This window comes from Triticum aestivum, chromosome 7A (genome assembly GCF_018294505.1).
Source record: "Triticum aestivum cultivar Chinese Spring chromosome 7A, IWGSC CS RefSeq v2.1, whole genome shotgun sequence".
In the NCBI taxonomy this organism is placed as follows: domain Eukaryota; kingdom Viridiplantae; phylum Streptophyta; class Magnoliopsida; order Poales; family Poaceae; genus Triticum; species Triticum aestivum.
Window position 1 is genome coordinate 12590718 of NC_057812.1, and position 5921 is coordinate 12596638.

General features: G+C 43.3%; 1 pseudogene; it reads right to left on the reverse strand.

Moving 5' to 3' along the window:
* Positions 1-896: 896 nt before the first annotated feature.
* On the reverse strand, positions 897-1513 carry LOC123152166 (uncharacterized; annotated as a pseudogene).
* Positions 1514-5921: the final 4408 nt, after the last annotated feature.

A 5921-nucleotide genomic window follows, 5' to 3' on the forward strand; every position in this document is an offset into this window, starting at 1 on the left:
TAAGTTCATTTTAGATGCTAAGGACTATTATGCACAACTTAGTACTATTCTCTTGAAAGATAAACTACTTTGTCTGACATGCATACTTGCGATTATGTAGACTTAACATGTTTTTACACAGGTGCAGATTACGAACGCTAATTATTTGCACATATAGTACGGTTGCACATCTCTTTTTTTTGTCCTGATAAGTTATAAAAAATATAACTATTAAAGTATCTTTAATACACATAAATTTTTATAGTAAAAAATAATGTGGATGTTTCCTGCACGACAAAGATCTCATATAAACAAATGATTATGTATGTGATATACATATGTGTAGCAAGGATAGAAAGTACAATAAACTTTCAAGCACATTAATCTGAAAAGAAATCCTCTTATGATTTTCTTTGCACAAATATGATAGTGAAATACGATTAATCTATCACACAACTCCAATTCAATCGTGAAAGATTTTCTTTAAGAATTTATTGGTTAATACAAGAATATAAAATACAAATAACCTATGGTGCTTAGCGTAATCAAGAATTGCAGAAATCAAACTTTTATATATTATTTGCTACAGTGTTACATACTACTTCTCCAAATAATTCTTTTTAGTCTGCATATAAGATTTGCCTGAAGTCAAACTTCATAAAGTTTGAGCATATTTATATTGAAAAATATTAACATGTACAATACTAAAGTCACAGAGTATAAAAATTAAGATTCATGCCGCATTTAATGATATTGATTACACATTGAGAATATTGATATTTTTTCTGTAAGTTGGTCAAACTTTACGTTGTTTTACTTCAAATAAATCTTCTATACAGAGTAAAATATCTGGCGGGAGTATTTAATATTAGAAGTGCTAGCCCGTGCTGATGCACGGGTTGATGACTAGTAGATTATTAACTATCAAAGTCATATGGCCCTAGCAAGACATTGTTCAGGCCGCCCAGCTTGATCAACTCCTCGTTATCGTTGATAACTGTCTGGCTTTTCATGGGAAGCTCATGCCGGCAGTTGCTGACATGGTCAGTCGCCTTCTCCACACACTCGGGCAGTTCAAAGAACCACGGGCCGTCGGCGTCGCCCATGGGGACACGGAAGTCCCTGAGCATGGCGTCGCAGAGGCCGAGGGTACCGATAGCAGCATCGTAATCCACCTGGCAATACCTGAGGCCGAGCGCCTCCTCCGTACCTTTCTTGGCTTTCTGGAGTGCTTCCTTCACCTTGCCGCCGGCAGCCGCCATGTGGATCTTGAGGATGTCAACGGCGACGAGCGACAGGTCGCGGAGGTCCTTGGACTCAGAGCTCCTTTTGTCGGACCGGAGAGTCTGCACGCAGAATTCCTGGGTGACGTTCAGGTGCTTGTTGCGGCAGCTGCTCGAAGCGTTCTTGCAGGTTTCTACCACGAGGTCTACCACCTTGACCTTGTCGTTGCGCCGCCGGCATGTGCGCCGATGCACACAAAAAGGAGCATGATTGCAACCAAGAAGGCAGCGGTCGCCCGTGTGGTTGCCATTGCTGCAAGGATAGCTGCAATTGTATTGTAGGCTTTGTAGCTGAGAGAGAGGTGAAGATGAATTGATAGTCAGATTTTGTAGTGCAAAGATGGAGGTGGTGTACGGTTCTTGTGACATCTATATAGTGCAGCAGCAGGTTCATAAATCCAATGCAGCTTAGTCACGGATATCCAAATAATTAGTATTTCAGACACTATATGCGCAGATATGTGTTGGAAAAATGAGCAAATTACTACGAGATTTAATCCGAATAAATAGGAAATAGATCATGACAGCAATAGCAGATATTAAACTAATCATGCGAACTAGCATACTAGATGAACAGATCACATCTAGGACACATACTAGAAACATGAGTTCTACGGTGCAGCACCGCCGGCGTTGACGTTGTCGCCCATGTCGTCGAGGATGAGGTTGCCGAGGTCGGGGAAGAAGTCGTCGTTCGCGAAGTCGTCGCTGCCAGCAGTCGCGCGAGTGCGCTCCCCAAAAACCTGATCGCCCCTCTCCCATACAGGATCACGAGAGGCAGGGTTCTAGAGGCCTGCTGTCCCTTCTCCCGGTGCACGCCGAAAGGAGGGATGGAGAAGACTTGCTTGGCGGCGCAATGATCTGGAACGGTGGTCAGAAACCATACGAAGCGGCGGCGGCTAGGATAGACGTCTGCCTGACTATATAGTGCGGGCCGGGTAGGTCCTGGGAGTAAACCCCACGTCCGAGTCATCACGATCCAAAAGAATCGGAAATGGTTCAGTAATTAATGAGTCCATTAATTATTAATTAATGACTCATTAATTTTTCCCGAGCAGCAAAAATATAGACAGCGTGCATAGCTCTGTCCTCGGCTTGGCTCAATCCCGCGGCGCGGCGGGGCGGGGCGAGGCGAGCGAGGAGGAGGAGCGCGCGTGTAGGTCTCCTCTTCTCATGCTCATACAAGTGGTAGAAAAGCTCACCTTATAAAGAGGTGCAACTCTCTCTCAACTTTCGGGGTGGGACTAAACTTTAGTCTCACCCACTCCACTCACATGTGTGCATGAATGGGCCAAGAGAATTTCAGAATTTTAGTTGGGCTTTGGGCCAAGGCCTACTAGCAAAATTCCAACAATCCCCCACAAAGTCTCATTGGCACATCTCATCATTTAGTTCCAAAACATTGTTTATATACCGGTGCTTAGTGGAGACTGTGAAGTTGAACTTCCACTTAAAGATTTATGCTACACTAGATCACAACTTGAATAGTGGACTATGCCTTGAACTACAAGTTTTCTGCGAAACTAGTTTCACACAAATTCTTGACCGATACTGGGCTGCCGCAAGGCTTCCCCGCGGGTGGAGCGTATACGCCATACTCCAGGGCATTTTCATGAATTTATTAGAGAACACCCAATTCTCACAGACTGCGACGTTAACAGTCAAATTCATATAGGTGTGTTCCTCAGAAGATGTTCTGCAGGACAACATCTCTGCTTACCCGAATAAGCCACTTGGAACACATTAAGATAAGTATCAACCTGCCATGCAGATCAGGAGAGTATTGCATCTTCACGGAGTGGGATAGTTAATATAGGGATACTCTCCTCCCAGCTGACCAACAGCTTGTCTCCCACTTCTACTTCACGGGATCTCCGATCACATAGAGTGGGTTACCACTATGGACAACTCATGCGGTGGGTCTCAAACCCATCTCCATCGATGCATTATCTATCACATTATGTGATAGACCCTTTGTGAAGGGATCTGCCATGTTTTTCGATGTTTGGATATAATCCAACGTAATAACTCCGGAGTTCCTCAATTTTCTGACAGATTTTAGTCTCCTCTTCACATGTCTTGAGGACTTCATATTGTCCTTCGAACTGTTTATCTTGACAATCACAGTTTGATTATCACAGTTCATCAGGATAGGGGGTATTGGTTTTTCAACCATAGGTAAGTCCATCAAGAGTTCACGAAGCCACTCTGCTTCAACAGTGGCAGTGTCTAATGCTGTGAGTTCTGCTTCCATAGTTGACCTCATTAAGATGGTCTGCTTGCAAGACTTCCAGGAAATAGCGCCACCACCAAGTGTAAAAACATAACCACTCGTGGGCTTTATCTCATCAGAATCAGATATCCAGTTTAAGTCACTATAACCCTGCAGTACCCTTGGATACCCGGTGTAGTGAATCCCATAGCTCGCGTAGCCTTTCAAATAGCGAATAACTCTCTCAAGAGCATGCCAATGATCATCTCCCGGTTTTGACACAAACCGACTCAGCTTGCTCACAGCAAAAGAGATGTCAGGCCTCGTGGCACTCGCCAAATACATAAGCGAGCCAATAATCTAAGAATACCTCAGTTGATCTCTAGCAATCCGTTGATTCTTTCGAAGCAACACACTAGCATCATATGGAGTTGGAGAAGGTGTGCAGTCGCTATACCCAAAACGACTCAAGACCTTTTCCACATAGTGAGACTGAAGCAGTGTGATCCCACCATTCTCATCTCTCAACAGCTTGATGTTTAAGATAACATCAGCTACTCCTAGATCCTTCATCTCAAAACAGCGAGATAAGAAATCCTTAACCTCCTTGATTAAATCAAGTTTGGTTCCAAAGATCAATATGTCGTCGACATATAGACAAAGAATAACTCCTTCACCCCCACCATAGCAATAGTACACGCACTTGTCACCATCATTTACTACAAAGCCGGCAGCAGTTAATGTCCTTTCGAACTTCTCATGCCACTCCTTAGGAGCTTGTTTAAGGCCATATAAAGACTTTAATAACTTGCACACCTTTCCTTCCTGACCAGGTACTACAAAACCATCTGGCTGATCCATGTAAATTTCCTCCTTCAACTCTCCATTGAGGAAAGCCGTCTTGACGTCCATTTGATGAACGAGAAGACCATGTGAGGCAGCCAGTGATAGTAGCACCTGAATTGTGGTCAGTCTAGCCACAGGTGAGTAAGTATCAAAGAAGTATTCACCTTCTTTCTGGGTATAACCCTTAGCCACAAGCCGTGCCTTGTTCTTTTCAATCGTACCATCAGGTCTAAGATTCTTCTTGAACACCCACTTACATCCTAAAGGTTTGCACCCATAAGGACGACCAGTGATCTCCCAGGTTCCGTCAGCTAAGATGGAATCCATCTCGCTACGTACAGCTTCCTTCCAGTAGTCAGCATCAGGAGATGCTTAGGCTTCTCTAATAGTCCTGGGTGTGTCATCCACGAGGTACACAATGAAATCATCACCAAAGGACTTTGTAGTCCTCTGTCTCTTACTCCTCACAGGAGTTCCATTGTCACCCTCAACAGGATTCTCAACGTGTTCCATCGCAATGGTGGGTTCAGGAATTACAGTGAATTCCTCACTAGATGGAGTAGGTATCTCCTGATTTGATGAACTCGACATGTCCTTCATAGGAAATATGTCCTCAAAGAAAGTTGCATCATTCGACTCCATAATCGTACCAACATGCATGTTGGATACCTCAAATTTTATTATCAAAAATCTATAGCCGATGCTATGAAAAGCATAGCCCAGAAGAACACAATCCACGGTTTTTGGTCCAAGCTTGCGCTTCTTGGGAATTGGTATATTGACTTTCTCCAAACAACCCCAAGTACGTAGGTAAGAGAGTTTCAACCTTTTCCTTTCCCATTCCTCAAATGGAGTCATGGTCTTATGCTTTGTGGGAACTCGGTTTACGATATGACATGCAGTCATTAGCGCCTCCCCCCACCATTCCTTGGATAGACCCGAAGTGTCTAACATGGTGTTAACCATATCAGTTAGAGTTCGGTTCTTTCTTTTGGCTACCCCATTTGACTGGGGTGAGTAGGGAGGCGTCCTCTCATGGATTATACCATGTTCCGCACAAAACAGATCAAATTCATTGGAAAAATACTCTCCACCACGATCAGACCTAAGCCGTTTAATTTTTCGATCAAGTTGGTTCTCTGCCTCAGCTTTATAGTTTTTGAAGAAAGTAAAAGCCTCATATTTTGATTTCAGAAGATACACATAACAATATCTAGTGGAGTCATCAATCAACATCATGAAGTATCTTTTTCCACCTTTTGTCAACACGACATTCATCTCACAAAGATCAGAATGTATAAGCTCTAGTGGTGCCAAGTCTCTTGCCTCTGTAGTCTTATGGGACTTGCGAGGTTGCTTAGCTTGCACACATACTTGGCACTTAGAGCCTTTGACAGTAGAGATTTTCAGAATTAAATTCATATTGGCTAGCCATGTCATGCAACCAAAGTTAATGTGACAAAGTCGTGAATGCCAAATATCTGACTCATTGTTGTGGCAAACATTATTAATAACTTTAGTGCAAATATCTGACAAAGACAGGCGGAACAAGCCTCCGCTCTCATAGCCTTTTCCAACAAATTGTCCATACTTAGAAATTA